Source organism: Castor canadensis, chromosome 7 (assembly GCF_047511655.1).
Source record: "Castor canadensis chromosome 7, mCasCan1.hap1v2, whole genome shotgun sequence".
Taxonomy (NCBI): domain Eukaryota; kingdom Metazoa; phylum Chordata; class Mammalia; order Rodentia; family Castoridae; genus Castor; species Castor canadensis.
Genome location: NC_133392.1, coordinates 34,954,380 through 34,971,214, shown reverse-complemented (window position 1 = coordinate 34,971,214; position 16,835 = coordinate 34,954,380). Strand labels below are relative to the sequence as shown.

The 16,835-nt window shown below is 35.4% G+C and overlaps 1 pseudogene; it reads left to right on the top strand.

The window, feature by feature from the left end:
* Positions 1-16,419, top strand: part of LOC109674578 (cytochrome P450 2C8-like) — a 28,402-nt pseudogene extending 11,983 nt beyond the window's left edge.
* Positions 16,420-16,835: the final 416 nt, after the last annotated feature.

Genomic DNA, 16,835 nt, shown 5'->3' with positions numbered 1-16,835 from the left:
CAAATAATCCAAATATCAAGGAGGATGTCTCAAATATAATTTTAAATAAAGGCATGTAACTGAATAAAAGAGGAAAAATTTTAAATCAGTAATGTAAGTTGCTACTTGCAGAAACTAGAAAGAGGAGACAAAATAAAACAAGTCAAAGAAGGAAATGGTAATGGTAAAAGCAGAAATTATCAAATTGAAGATAACAAAACCACAAAGGAAAATCAATGAAATGAAAGCTACCTCCCTGCAAAAATCAAAACAATTGAAAAACATCCAGAAAGACCAACACAAAAGAGAAAAAAAATCATAAATATCAGATACAAGAGCGAGAACATCACTAAATATGTTACAGCCATTCATAATAAGAGACAACTGGGAAAAACAGCTTATTAGTTAGATGAATTAGAACATGGACCCATTTTTGAACACAAGAAGCTATAAAATTTCAACCAAGATAAAATAAATAATCTAAATGTAAGTTGTTTTTTAAAATTTTTATTTATTTTATTCATACATGCATACAATGTTTGGGTCATTTCTCCCCACTTCCCCCCACCCACATCCCCTTCCTCTCCTCCCTATCCCCTCACTTCTGAGCAGAAACTGTTTTGCCCTTACCTCAAATTTTGTTGAAGAGAGAGTATAAACAATGATAAGGAGAACCAAGGGTTTTGCTAATTGAGATAAGGATAACTGTACAGGGAGATTCCTAGAATAATTTCCATGTACATATGTGTTATATTCTAAGTTGATGCTTCTCCAACTAACCTTTTCTCTAGTTCCTGGTCCCCTCCTCCTATTGGCCTCTGTTGCTGTAAAGTTTCTGCATTAGTTCCTTTGCATTGAGGACATCAAATGCTTTCTTGTTTTTTGGGTTTCTTACCTATCCTCATACCTCCCTTGTGTGCTCTCGCCTTATCATGTGATCAAAGTCCAGACCTCTTGTTGTGTTTATCCTTGATCTAAAGTCCCCATATGAGGTAGAACATATGATTTTTGGTCTTTTTGGCCCGGCTAACCTCGCTGAGGATGATGTTCTCCAATTCCATCCATTCACTTGCAAATGATATGATTTCATTCTTCTTCATGCCTGCTTAAAATTCCATTATTTATAAATACCATATTTTCTTAATCCATTCGTCAGTAGTGGGGCATCTTGGCTGTTTCCATAACTTGGCTATAATGAATAGTGCTGCAATAAACATGAGTGTACAAGTGCCTCTGGAGTAACCTGTGTCACATTCTTTTGGGTATATGCCCAAGAGTGGTATTACTAGATCATATGGCAGATCTATGTTTAGATTTTTAAGAAACCTTCAAATTTTTTTCCAGAATTGTTGCCCCAGCTTGCATTCCCACCAGCAGTGTACAAGGGTTCTTTTTCCCCCACATACTCACCAACACCTGTTTTTTGGTGGTGTTTCTAATGATGGCTATTCCAACAGGGGTGAGGTGGAAACAGTGTGGTTTTGATTTGCATTTCCTTTATGGCTAGAGGTGGTGATCATTTTTTCATTGGCCATTTGAATTTCTTCTTTTGAGAAAGTTCTGTTTAGTTCACTTTGTGATTTCTTTATTGGTTCATTAATTCTGGGAGAGTTTAGTTCTTGGAGTTCCCCATATAGTCTGATTATCAGTCCTTTGGGTGATGTGTAGCTGGCACCCACTCTGTGGGTGGGCTTTTCAGTTTAGAGAGCATTAATTTTGTTGAGCAGAAGCTTTTAGTTTTATGAAGTCCCATTTGTCTATACTTTCTATTAGTTGCTGAGCTGCTGGGTTCCATTGAGGAAGTCCTTTCCTATACCTATTACTTCCAAAGTATTTTGTTCTTTTTCCTGTGTCAACTTTAGAGTTTGGGGTCTGATATTAAGGTCTTTGATCCATTTTGAGTTGTTAATAGTACAGGGTGATAAACATGGATCTAGTTTCAGTTTTTTGCAGACTGCTAACTAGTTTTCCCAACAGTATTTGTTGAAGAGGCTGTCTTGTCTCCATCATATATTTTTAGCGCCTTTGTCAAAAATAAGTTGGTTATAGTTGTATAGATTCATATCCGGGTCATCTATTCTGTTCCACTGGTCTTCATGTCTGTTTTTGTGCCAGTACCATGCTGTTTTTATTGCTATTGCTTTGTAATATAGTTTGAAATCCGGTATTGTGATACCTCCAGCATTGTTCTTTTTGCTCAGTATTACCTTGGCTATTCATGGTTTCTTGTGTTTCCAAATGATCTTTAGGGTAGATTTTTCAATGTCTGTGATGAGTGTCATTGGGCTTTTGATGGGAATTGCAATAAACGTGTAGATTGCTTTTGGTAGTATAGCCACTTTTACTATGTTGATTCTACCAATCCATGAGCATGGGAGATCTCTCCACCTTCTATAGTCTTCCTCAATATCTTTGTTCAGGAGTTTATAATTTTCCTTGTAGAGGTCATTCCCATCCTTTGTTAAGTTTACTCCTAGGTATTTGACTTTTTTGAGGCTATTGTGAATGGAATTGTTTTCATGTATTCTTTCTCAGGTTGCTCATTATTAGTGTATAAAAAAGCTAATGATATCTCTACATTTATTTTATATCCTGCTACTTTGCTATAGCTGTTGATGGTGGCTAGGAGTTTTAGGGTAGAGTTTTTTGAATCTTTAAGGTATAGGATCATATCGTCTGCAAATAGGGATATTTTGATAGTTTCTTTACCTATTTACGTTCCTTTTATTCCTTTTTCTTGCCTAATTGCTCTGGCTAGGAATTCCAGTACTATGTTGAATAGGAATGAGGATAATGGGCATCCTTATCTTGTTCTTGATTTTAGAGGGAATGGTTTCAGGTTTTCAGCATTATGTATAATGTTGGCTGCAAGTTTGTTATGTATAGCTTTTATAATGTTGAGGTAATTTCCTTCTATTCTTAGTTTTCTTAGAGCTTTTATCATGAAGTGGTGTTGGATCTTGTTGAAGGTTTTTTTCTGTATCTATTGAGATGATCAAGTGGTTTTTGTCTTTGCTTCTGTTAATATGGTTTATTACGTTTATTGATTTTCATATGTTGAAGCACCCCTGCATTCCTGGGATGAAGCCAGCTTGGTCGTGGTGAATGATCTTCCTGATGTGTTGTTGAATTTGTTTTGCCATTATTTATTGAGGATTTTTGCGTCAATGTTCGTTAAGGAGATTGGCCTATAGTTCTTCTTTTTGGAGGTGTCCTGGCCTGGTTTTGGGATGAGTGTAATACTGGCTTCATAAAATGTGTTTGGCAATTTTTCTTCCCTTTTAATTTCATGGAAAATTTCAAGGAGGGTTGGTATTAGTTCTCCTTTAAATGTCTAGTAGAATTCAGCAGAGAATCCATCAGGTCCTGGGCTTTTCTTTTTTGGGAGACTATTGCTGCTTCTATTTCATTTTGTGTTATAGATCTATTCAAGTGATTAATGTCCTCTTGGTTAAATTTTGGATAGTCATAAGTATCTAGATATCTGTCCATTTCTTCAAGATTTTCAAATTTATTAGAATATAGATTCTCAAATTACTCTCTGATGATTTCCTGGCGTTCTTTGGTGTTTCTTGTTATCTCCCCTTTTGCACTCATGGTTTCACTGATTCAGGTTTTTTCTCTCCTCATTTTAGTCAGGTTTCCCAGGGATCTGTCAATCTTTTTATTTTTTCAAACAAGCAACTTTTTGTTTCATTAATTCTTTGTATTTTTTTGTTTCTATTTCATTGATTTCAGCTCTTATTTTTATTTTTATTTTTATTATTTCTTCCCTGTTTGTTTTGGGATTTGCTTGTTCTTGTTTTTGTACGAGTTTCAGACATAGCATTAGATCATTGATTTGAGATCTTTCTGTCTTTTAAATATATGCCCTCATGGCTATAAACTTTCCTCTCATGACTGCCTTTGCTGTGTCCCATATGTTTCCATAGGTTGTTTTTCATTTTCATTAACTTCCAGGAACATTTTAATTTCCTCTTTTATTTCATTGATGACTCATTGGTCATTGAGCAATGTGTTGTTCAGTCTCCACCTGCTCGCATGTTTTTGTTATTATTTTTCTGGTTGATTTCTAGTTTTAATGCATTGTGATCAGATGGAATGCATGATATTATTTCTATTTTCTTATATTTGCTGATATTGCTTTGTGCCTTAGGATATGATTAATTTTGGAGAAATATCCCTGGGCTGCTAAGAAAATATATAGTCTGTGGAAGTTGGATGAAATGTTCTGTAGATATCAAATAGGTCCATTTGCTGTGTGATATGTTTTAGATCTTGAATTTCTTTATTGAAAGACCTATCTATTGCTGATGGGGGGTATTAAAGTCTCCCACTACCACTGTGTTGGTGTTTATATATGTTTTTAGGTCCCTCAGGATATGTTGATAAAATTGGGTTCATTGATATTGGGTGCATATAGGTTGATAATTTTTATTTCCTTTTGGTGTATTTCCCCTTTTAGTAGTATGGAATGCCCTTCTTTATCTTGTTTGATCAATGTAGGTTTGAAGTCTACTTTGTCCAAGACAAATATTGCTACTCCTGCCTGTTTTTGGGAACCATTGGCTTGGTAAATCTTCTTCCAGCCTTTCACCCTAAGCCTGTGTTTATTTCTATTGATGAGATGGGTCTCCTGTAAGCAACAAATTGTTGGATCTTTCTTTTTAATCCAGTTTGTCAAATGGTGTCTTTTGATGGGGGAATTAAGTCCATTAACATTGAGTGTTAGTATTGATAGGTATAAGGTGATTCCTGTCATTTAGTTTGAGGATTTTATTGTGTGTAGCTAAATCGATATTACTCCCTATTTTCTTGCCTTTTCTTATCCTATGGTTTGTTACTGACTGTCCTTTCATGGTTTTATTGGTTTTCACTTTTTGTGTGCAGAATCCCTTGAAGAATCTTTTGTAGCGGTGGCTTTGTGGTCACATATTGTTTTAGTTTCTGCTTATCATGGAAGACTTTTATTGCTCCATCTATTTGAATGACAGTTTTACTGGGTAGAGTATCCTGGGGTTAAAGTTATTTTCATTCAGTGCCCTGAATACCTCACCCCATGCTCTTCTTGCTTTTAATGTTTCTGTTGAGAAGTCTGACGTGATTTTGATGGGTTTACCTTTGTAAGTTATTTGTTTTTTCTCTCTTAGAGCCTTCAATATTCTTTCTCTATACTCTGTGCTTGCTGTTTTAATGATAATGTGTCATTGGGTAGTTCTTATTTGATCAAGTCTGTTTGGTGTACTGTAGGCTTTCTGAACCTGAATGGGCATAGTTTTCTCTAGATTTGGGAATTTTTCTGTTATTATTTTGTTGAATATATTACAAATTCCTTTTGTTTGCACCTCTTTTCCTTCTTCAATGCCCATGATTTTCAAGTTTGGTCTTTTGATGGAGTCATTGAATTCTTGCATGATCCTTTCACAGGTCTTGAGTTGTCTAAGTAGTAGTTCTTCAGTTTTTCCTATAATTAACAATTCATCTTTGAGTACTGAGATTCTGTCTTCTGCTTGCTCTTGTCTGCTGGACTGGCATTCCACTTTGTTTTGCATTTTTGTTTTGTTTTTTTTTCTGAGGTTTTCCATATCATGGGTCACTTTCTCTTTAATGTTGCCTATTTTCATTCTGAGTTCATTTATCTCTCTATTTATGGTGTTCTTTGTTTCACTTTCTTCTTTATACAGTGCTTCTATAGTTTCTTTTATTTGTTTTTGTGTTTTCTCAAATTCTCTATTTTTATTGTCTTGGAATTTCTTGAGTGTCTCCTGTACATTTTGGTTGACCATACCCAGTATTGTCTCTATAAAATTCTCATTGATTACTTGTAGAATTTCTTCTTTCAGGTTGTTCTTATGGTTTTCATTGAGATCTTTGGCATAGTTTATCTTTGTTTAGTTGGAGTCTGGATCTGGGCATCTGTTTTCTTGATTTCCCTCTGGTTCTGTACTAATTTATTATTGTGGGGACAATAGTTTCCATCCTTTTTCTGTCTTCCCATCATTCCACTTGCTACTGTTACTGTTCCTATACTATGTTTAATTTAGTGTTACCTACCTTGTAATAGTAAAAATAATGATATCTGGAATGGAAGGGTAAGAGGAAAAAGAAAGCAAAGAAGGTAAAGAAAAAAGAAAAAAATACAGAGCCAAAGAAAAAAAACAAAGAGAGATAATGCACTAATCAACAGTGAGCTAAACAGACATTAAAGAGACAGAGAAAGATAAAATGAAGAGAGAAAAAGAAAGAGAGGAAAAAATATCCCAGGTTCAAATGCAATAAAGTTTCAGTCTTAATAGTTCTGGTGTTACTCCTTCAGCCTCCAGTCCTGGTGTTGGTGTTTGAGTAGTAGTTTTGTCGTTGTCTCATCAAAGGAAAAACAAAACAAAAGAAAATGAAACAAAACAAAATAATAATAATAAAAAGAAAAGAAGAAAAAAATAATTAAAAAAATAGAAAAGGTCTGTAAAACTGTAAAAGAATAAATGTTTCAGTTCCAGAAACCATGCTGTTTCAGCCTTAGTAGTTGTGGTGTTGCTCCTTCAGCATCCAGTCCTGGTGTTGGTATTTAGTCAGTAGCAGTATGGTTGTTTCACCTGGTGGTTGGGTCTGGAGATAGCTTTGTGAGCCTCTATCTGCTCTGTTTGAGGTTGTATCTCACCTGCCACCTACTGTCAGCTGGCTGCAGCTGCAGGCTTTATTTATGTAGGCGCAGGGCTGAGCTGTCACACTTGCCTAATCCAGTTGGCTTTATTTATTTAGGGTTCTCCTGGGTGCATATCCCTTCTCTTTTCTCCAGTGTGAAGTCCTGCCAGGGTGCTCTATCACTTGAGCTATGCCTCCAGCCTCTCTGTGTACATTTTACATATTTGCATAATTGCATTGCTTATGCAATCCAAAATTTATTTCATTCAGTCAATAAATTCTCAAGATTTAGTCACTTAGGGAATTTGGATCTAGTTCATTTTATATTGTATGCTATTCCTTTGATTGTACTTTGTGCAACCATTCCCTGACTGTACAATACTTTCTTTGCCACTTTTTCAACCTATGTCACAAATAATCACTTCAGTTGTTCTTAGAATATGTGAACAAATGTTTTGATGATGATGTTAAACATCTTTAAATTTTTTATTGTGTTAAAATATGTATGGAACTTACATTTCAACTGCTTTATGTATAAATTCTGTTTCATTTAATACATGTGAAATATGTGTAAACATGACCACTTTCATTCTAGAACATTTTCCTCATTCCAAAAACAAACCCCTATATATCCAGAAGGCACTGTTCCCATCCTAGCCCTTGTATACCACTGATACACTTTCTATCTATATGAGATTATCTATTCTGGATATTTCCTGTAACTGGAATTATACAATACCTGGCCTTCAAAAAAAAAAAAAGTCCTTCCAGCCTATTTACAGTTGCAGACCTTGTTTATTTAGAATTCCCATGGGGAAGTGACCATCCCCCACTCTCTGTGCGAAGCATGCAACATGTCAACCACTGTTGGAAACCTTCCCCTCTCTAAGCTCTCTGGGTGGGGCTGCTAAACACTCCTTCTCCAGCAGGCTTGTTCATTCACAGCTCGGGTGGGGAACTGCCCCCTCCCACTCTCCGGCATAGTGTGCCAGAGGTCAGACACTGTTACAAGCCTTCCTCACTCCACACTCGCTGGAGGGCATCGCCACATCCGCCTTCTTGGCAGTCTTGTTTACAGTATGTGGGGGATGTGCCCCTCACCCTTTCTCTGGAGCTCAGGGTGCCCCGCCATCTTTGGTACATGCCTTTTTTTCAGTTGCTTGTTTATTATTCAGTATTTTTTGTTGTTGCTATTTTTATTTTTTATGGGACAGGGGTGGGTCTGTCCAGGGGGCTATGCTGTTTTATCCTAGGGGTGGCTGTGGGAGTACCATGTGGTGCTTATTTGATCACCTGTTGGTCTGTGTCTCCCAAGCAGGTTAGGAGCCTGTGCCTGGTGGCATGGGAGCCATCCTGTTTTCTGTGTATATCATGGCGTGGGGAAGCTATGTGCAGGCTGGGGTGCAGAGGTGTCAGAGTTTTGCCTCTTCTTGTTGGCTTTTCCTGCCAGTTGTGTCTCCAGCATCTCGGCAAGACTTTTACTTTAAGGAACACATGCTAGCTACTTCCTCCCTCTAGTTGCCATCTTGGATCCCCCTATAAGTTGGTTTTGATTCATTGTAATTACATACACCAGTAAATAATTTACAATTGCATGAAATTATTCCTAGGAAAATCACAATAAAGAGTTGGAGTTCACTTATGAAAAGTTGCTGATCTCTGTATCTGATATATTTGTGTGGGACAAAGTCCACAAGCATGATGCTGAGATATACTCTGCTACTCCTAATGAAGCACCCACATGTCACAGGTATGAACACAGAAATTTGGCAGAAAATTTCAGAGAGATGCTAGTTAGGCACTTCTAGTGGCCCTCATATTGCCTGCCTTAAAGGAGGTTTAGTATTATTTATTTAATCATTTATTTTTATTTTTCTTTCCTGGTGATTCTAGAATTTGAACTTGGGGTTTGTTCAGCAAGGAAACTGCCACTCCAGCCATGTCCTACTTTTTTGCATTATGTGTTTTAAATATAGTATCTTGCACATTTTGCTAAGGCTGGTCTTATTCCATTAACTTCCTACTTCTACCTCTAAGTACCTAGAATTGCAAGTATATGCCACCACATTCAGCTGGTATACTGAGATAGGGTTTTACCAGCATTTCATTTGAGCTGCCTTCAAAGTGTGATCCTACTAAATTCACCTACAAATTACAGGGATGGGTGACCAGCAAATCTGACTATTTTTTACTATTTACCCATCTGTGCCACAAATTATAATTTGCAAGATTACTGAGAGAAGACAGCATGGCATTATGTAAAAGAATAACATACTGGTATATTTTCTTACTGTTATGGAAGGTAATTTGTGGTAGGCACACCAACATAAATGGCATGGGATTACATACTGGTTTTAATGTATAAAAGGGCACTTTAAATAGTAGCTATATATTCTATAGGATATCTTTCTTCATTCTGACAATTCTGCTGCTGAGGCAGTTAAATGTAAACTCTTCTTCCTGAAGCATAAATGGAAATCCTTTTGTTTAATGCAGCTTCCCAGATAATTGCCACTCTAGGAAGGATTTTAGACAATTGGAATGATTGAAAAATGATTTCCATTTAGGAAGAAGATAATCTAAAGGAATTTTGTTATTTCAGAATTCTGTTTCCATAAACCTCCTAGTCAACAAGCAAAGGAATTTTTGATGGGAAGTAAATAACTGTGCAGTTTTTGAACATTACTGTACAAATATTGTCCTAAAAAGTTCTAGCTTTATAGGACATAAGAAGCATACCTACTTTGCATCTTGTGTCAGGATTTTACAAAAATGATAGTAATATACTTAGAAGTGGAAAACAGTCTTTTTAAGATAGGAGGAGAGTTGAATACTATATTCCAACAAATTTTGACCAAATTTCTGAACATAACAGAAGATTGATGTGTGACAACTCATGGAACAAAGAGGAGAATCCTATAACCTGAATGAGAAATTGAAGAAGATTTTTCAAGAAATAAAATTGATCTGTTTCCTTGTTTGGAAATTACAGATGTCAAAGGAAAAGAAAGTAAGTTTAAAAACAAGTTCCTTTATAGGTTCCCTCCACATTCCCATTCATCATATGGCTCATTTTTCCCCACAGGAAAAGAAAAGCTTTCTCTGGAGAGAAATTGAGTCCATGAAACCCTGTATTCAGGGAGCTTGGGTGGTAGAAAGAGTAAGGTATTGGGAAAGTTGATCCCTTGAATTTTGAGTCATGTGCTTTCTCCCTATTGCTTGTTGAATTCAGCAGTCAGACAGATTTCCCAGAGGTTTAAGTACTGTAAGGACAACTGTAACCTGTCATTTTAATAGAAATTTCTCTCCAAGCACCCATTACAATGACTGAAATAAAAGTACCCAACCATGATGTATGGTCATGGAATTTCAGAGCAGTAGGTTTGAAGACTAAATCACAAGTACTTTCAAGTAGAAATACCAAGCAATGAATAAATATTAACATTCATACTCCACCAGAATTCTTGAGAGTAACTATTTCCTTATATAGTGATAAAAAAAAGTGTAGGAAGAGAGTGTTTTTATAATCTCATATTTTCTATAATTTTCCCAATCTATATGTTTACAAATATAAGAGAATATGCTCCATCAAGCTGTTTGAAATCAAGTCAGAATGAATCATAGTCTCAAAAATCAGAACTTTGGCGAGAAGAAGACAATCTCAGAGATATAATAAAATGAAATTTATTATTTCCAACATAAAATGGTATAATGGTATATTAAACTGCTTATTAAATACCCACTTTAGAATGGAGCATGTGCATAATGAAGTTATGACAGAGATACCAGGAGTAAAATGAGTGCTTCATATTCTGAGGTTTTCAGAAATGAAGCATTTATTTTTGGGAGTCTGAAGTACTTCCCTGAGAGTTTGGAAATGATTGTAACTAAGGAAATAAAAAATTATGCACTTACCTATAGAACTCTATAGTACAAATAGAGAATACTCTATAAATAGAGTTTATTGTAACATAATCACAGCTTTGTTACTAAGGAAAATGTTTACATACTAACAGTGATGTAAAAATCATGTATACTTATAAAACCAAAAATTTTAGTCTAATGTACTCTGGTAAATGTAGCAAGGGTAATCTTTTGCATGTGTACATATTATTTATATGTAGATGTGTTGATATACGGGAGGATGTGTTAGTTTTTGTCACTGTGGCAAAGTAAATGAGAAAATAAACTTAAGGAAAAAATATTTATTTGGGCACATCGTTTCATCAGTTTCAGTCAGTGACCAGCTAGATCTCCAGTTGTGGGCTTGAGGTGAGGCAGAATATCATGGTAATGGGATTATGTGGTGGGGATGGAGGCCACTGCTCACTTCATGGCCACCAGCAATTAGAGACAGAGAGGAAACCAGCAAGATATAGTCCCCAACAAGGGACCGTGATTCCTCAAACCTTAATAGCTCCAGCATTCCTTTAATGTCGAAGCCCCAAATTTTCTCTGAGACTCAAAGTGTATCTTAGCTGTGAGCCCCTGTAAAAATAAAATGAAATTTATGTTTCCAACATATAATGGTATATGGTTAGCCTTACAATTACACAAGTTAAGAATGATTAAATAGCAAGGAAACATCAGACCAAAACAAGACCAAAATCAAACAGAGCAAACATTAAACTGTGTAGTTCCATTTACAGTTGAGCACATACTGGAATGAAATGAGTTTTAAAGGGCTTAGGTAAGTAGCCCTTTTGTGTCTCCATGAATCCTCAAGTAATGTATTGTGCATGCCTACAAAACAGCATCATGTAGTTGATACCAAGGTTTGGGCCAAGGCTGAAGTATCCTATGGGCAGCTGAGCAATTGAGCATGGTGAAAGGAATCCTGGGGAAACAATTTCCTAGGATGCCCTGTATGAGCATGGTACTTGAAGAGTATTCTTTTCTCAAGGAAGATCAATTTAAATGAGGTTACAATTTAACACCCTTGAGCCGGTAATGGATGAGGTCCTCCTGATTTCTTTGGTTTTCTTGAAGCATCTTTCTTATTGTGCTGGTAGAAAGCAGTCAACTTATTTTCATTGATGATTATCACTTCAGAAGCCATGGTGTCGTTAGACACTATTCTACAGGCGAATTTCTCATCAAAATGCAAGAGATTTTTTTCAAATCTTTTTTACTGATCTCTTGATGCTTAGTAAACATGGCTATAAGCAACCAGCAACACCCATGCAACAACCCTAATATTTGGCTACAGAAATTTCCCCCACCAGATGATTAGTCTTTAACCTTTAAACTCAGCCTCACACAAAATATTAAAACATGGACAAAAATGTGGATATGTTCTTGCCAGAAGGTAATGTGGATGACCTCAACTCTAATTCCCAATGGAGTCTTCATTTCCATATGAAACCTCATAAGTCCAGTTTTTATTGAGAAATTTTGATGAGCATTGTGGTCTTCTGAGCTCCCTCCAGAATCACTCATTAAGCTCTGTTTACAGAATTTTTGGGTTAATCAATCCCAAAACTCTAATATTGTCCACACTTTTTCATAGAAAGTTCCAAATGTTTCTGAACTACAAGCTCAACAATGTTACATCCTCCAGTAGTGATTTTCTGAGTTAGTTTTCATCACTGTAACAAATAAACTGACAAAAGCAACTTAAAGGAGGAAAGCGTTTATTTTGGCCTGTGGTTTCAGAGGTTTTAGCCTCATGGCCAAGCTGGTTCCATTGGTTTGGTTTGGTCTATAAAGAGGTAGCATTTCAAGGTGAGAGTGTGTGGTGGAAGATGGTGCACATATCAAAGTAGTCAGGAAAAAGACAGAGAAGAGCCCAGGACAAGATATCCACCCAAAGACTTAATCCCAGTGACCTATTTTCTCCAACTGGGTCCAGCCTTTGAAACATTCCATCACCTCTCCTTACTTCCTTCAAATTATGAATCCATAAGTGGATTAATCCATTGATTGTATCCGAGCCTTCATGATCATATCACCTCTCAGATACTGGATCCACCACCTGGAACCAAGGTTTCAACACATAGCCATTTTGGGAGACACTCTATATCTAACCCATAACAGATGGGTATAGAGATGAAAATTCTCAGTTCCCATTACAAGTCAGTAAATATTGTCTAACATATGTACAAGGAAGAACAGAGTTATTATTGAGAAATATGAATATAAGTTTCAGAAGCAGCTGCTAACCAGTAAGAAGTGTCCACATTTGAAAATAGGAAAATGATGAGAGTCTCACTGTAAGTTACCTTTCACCTAAAAAACACACACACGTGTATGTATAGATCCATTATAATTTAATCAAACCACATGTATTATTTTGATGAAAATTTAGTATTTCATTTCTATTTATCTTTCTGCCAGGACAGAAAATTTCCACTTATGTTCTTTTCATTTTAAAAATATTCCATTCCTTACATTTATGTTATCAATCATTGGTGCTAAATTATAGGGATAGTTTTATGTATCACAATGCCCATTTAGCACAAAGTGTTGTATACATATATTATGCCAACTTTCTTTACATGTGTAAGTGTACACCTTCTCATATGAATAAACATTTATAGTGTGTTGAGACACCTTCATCATTCTCCATGTAGTTCTTAATCATGCCATTTTACTCCTATTCCTTTATTACTTGTGTCTTATCAACTAAACTACAGGAAAAGAATTGAATGTGTGGTTGGCATACACTGGAGCCCCTCTATGCAGGATAAGAGCCAAATGCATACACAGATGCTGTGTTGCATGAGATCCAGAGATACCTGATCTCATCCCTAACAATCTGCCCCATGCAGTGACCTGTGACATAAAATTCATAAATGATATTCCTAAGGTAAGCCTGTTTTTCTATGCTGCACCTCAATGCTCTTAGTGTTCCTGAATTCACAGTATAATTCCAATCTCTGCCAATACAAGAAGAGAGAAGAGGAAAATCTTTGCTGTGGCACCTTGATTAACTCTGTGTTATTTCCAGTTTGAAGCTAAACATCTTTATCACAGTTCTCAGTATCTGGCACTGTGAGTCTTCTAAATTTGTTCTGCTTCTTTAAATAGTTTTTTCTACTCATATGTGTTTATAGTTCTAAATGTGTCATAAATACTCACTTTGCTAATGTCAAAAATACTCACTGGGATTTTTGTCAAAGTACCAGTACATCTGTAGATGAGTTTGGAAAGAATTGATATCTTGACCTGTTGATTCTTTGAATTAATAAATAAGAATATGCTTATTCACTTGGGCTTTGCTTTATCATCTCTGTAAAGTTTTGTTTTTAATGAAGATTCTTGCCATTTTTTTAGGTTTTCCTAGAAAATGAACTTTTTGTACTTGTTATAAATATTCATAATGACTTTAACATTTTACCCTTGGTTTATAAAAACATAATTGACTCAATAAATCCATTTTCCTTATATTTAGGAACCTTGTGAAATTTACTACTAGTTTCTAATGATGTATGTGTAAATGTTGGAATTTCAAGATGAATTTTCTTGCTATTTGTCTTAACATAATTTTATTTCTTGTCTTCCAGTTTGTATGCCCTTAACTTCTTCTTACTGCCACATTTCACCTGTCAGGATTCCCAGGATAGTGTTGAATAGATTTGTGACAGTGAGTAATCTTTTTTAATTTGTGATCTCAATGAAGACATAGGGATTTTCTGTCTCACTGTCAAGGAGAATACTTTATATGGAGTTAAGTAAATGTCAGATTAGGTAAATTTGACCTCTTCTCTTAAATTTCTTGAATTTTAGCTCAAAAAGTGAATACAATTTTATCAGATATATTCTTTAAATATATATGTGTGGTGAAAAATGCTCAGTCAATATACATATTGCAATTTTATAACTACATTGGGATTTGATATACTACTTATTATTACTGATTTATCCTTATTCTTGAGAAATTTTCCTTGATAATTATTTTTCTCAAAATTTCGCTGTCAGATATTTAATATTCAAACAGTGTTGGGTACATAAAATCAACTTAGAAATGTTCCATAAGATGATGATTATCTTTTTCCACTGTGGGTTTATTTCTCTCAGTTGGATAGTGAGAACAATGTAAAATATCTGTCTCAGATTTAGAATCGCATATGATTTATTGAAATTGAAATGACATGAACTTGATTTGTGCACTTGTGTCCTTTCTGAAGAAAATTGACCAATATTATGTAGCAAAATTCCCAATCTTTTGCTACATGTTTTATTGATTTAACTCTTGTAGTTACATCTTGGCCATTGCAACTTTTTTCTTGGTGGTGATACTAGTGTTTAACTCTGGCCCTTGCACTTGCTAGACATGTACTCTATCATTTGAGCAATGCTTCTCACTTTTAATTTTTTTGTGTTTCAGTTATTTTTCAGATAGAGTCACACTTTTTGCCAAGATAAACTTGGACTAAAATCCTCTTCCTATTGTTTCTCAGGTAGATTGGACGATAGGCATGACCAGCATGCAAAGTTTATTTCTTGAGATAGGATCTCATCAACTTTGCCTGGGTTGACTCAGAATCCGAATTCTCCACCTCCCCAGTAGCTAAGATTACAGGCATAAGCTACTATGACTGGATGCTTAAATTTTATTTATTGTGTGGACTGATAATGATGCTTAATTATTTGCAATGTATTTCCAATTGTTTCGATAGTTTCTGCTGAAAATATTTGCTCTACCTTAAGGATAAATTTTCATCAATCACTTGTTTAAGTCATTGACGGAATAATTTCATGAAATAAATTTGTCAAGATTTTATATGTTAAACTTAGGAAACAGGATGTTTCCTTGCATGTACATTCTTATTAAAATGAATCCAGATAAAATTAACACATGTATGCAACTGCTTTAGTAGATCTCTGTGTATTTATGTAGTAGCCCATATTTAGTGTGTAGATCTCAATGAATCACGAAAGTGAGAATGACCTATGATGATCAGGGAGTGTCCTGCTTAATCAGAACCATATGTCTTGGATAATGTCTGTCCATACCTGAACAGTGTGTGCTGATTTCTCTAATCATGGGACCTCATTCACTGACACCATGATTTTTGATTATTTGCTTCATATTTGTCACTGTGTCTACCTTGATTTGAAAGTAGGGATTGGTCTTCAAAAATTCACAGTTATACCCAAAGTAAAAATAAAAACAGTAATTAGAAAGTTTTGATTCCATTTGATCTGAGCCTCAGTGAAAATATAATGTTCAGGAAATAAAGTAACAGTATGACAATTTTTGCTTGAGAGTATCACAAAGAGTGAAAAAGAGGAAATGAAATTTGACCTGTGTCTTAATTGTTGGGTTAAGAAAAGTGCATCTGAGCCAAAATGAATAGCACAACATAACACTTGAAATTTATGTTGTGCTGCATATTGATGAAAAGTTTGGATACTTGGAATATAAAGAGAATGGTGTGATGAACAGGGAAAAATTTATGGAATATTACCCTAGAAACAGAAAACACAATCAATGTAGATATGTTTCTAGAACATAGATGGAAAATTGAAATTTCAAAACAACATTTATAATGTGAAAATAGTTAATGTAATCACATGAAGCTGGTGCTCAACAAGCATTTTGAATGATATATGTGTTAAGGTCACATGGTAACGTGTCATTACAGGAGAATCAGCCTGCCCATCATTTCACTATTTGTCTATCTAGCTGTCATTTCATCTCTCCAAATAGAGTGCCAAAAATGTTATTGAATAATTAATCATCTTCTCTTGACTCATTTCCAAACTAGTACTCAGTCTCAGTATCATACTAAGAGTAACTATACTCTTTATTTTTATTTTTAAGAAAGTGAATTTGTGCAGGACAGGGCGTAATCCACATGGAACTGTTTATAAACCGGACAACCATTTACAGAACTTTAATCTAAAATCTCTGGTTGTCCCAAAATACTTCAACTCCATCTGGGTTGCAGTGGATTAAGTTCTGTGCCATCCTCATGCAAGCTCTGCTTCCTTCTTATCTGAAAAAGAGAACTATGTGGATCCTGATCTACTGTCATCTAATATTTCTTCTCTGGGGCATTGTTCACCTCTTTTACCCATCAGGGATGCCTTACCTCATATCTCTTCCTCCTTATTGATCCAAGAAACATCCATCCTCTGTTCTAGAGTTTCCAGGGTCACTACACAAATATAAGTGCTATTCCTGATTATCTGTAACAGTTGTATAAATACATATCTAATGCTGAGTTATTAATATGTAATCACTGCAATACAGTGATGTGATTAGT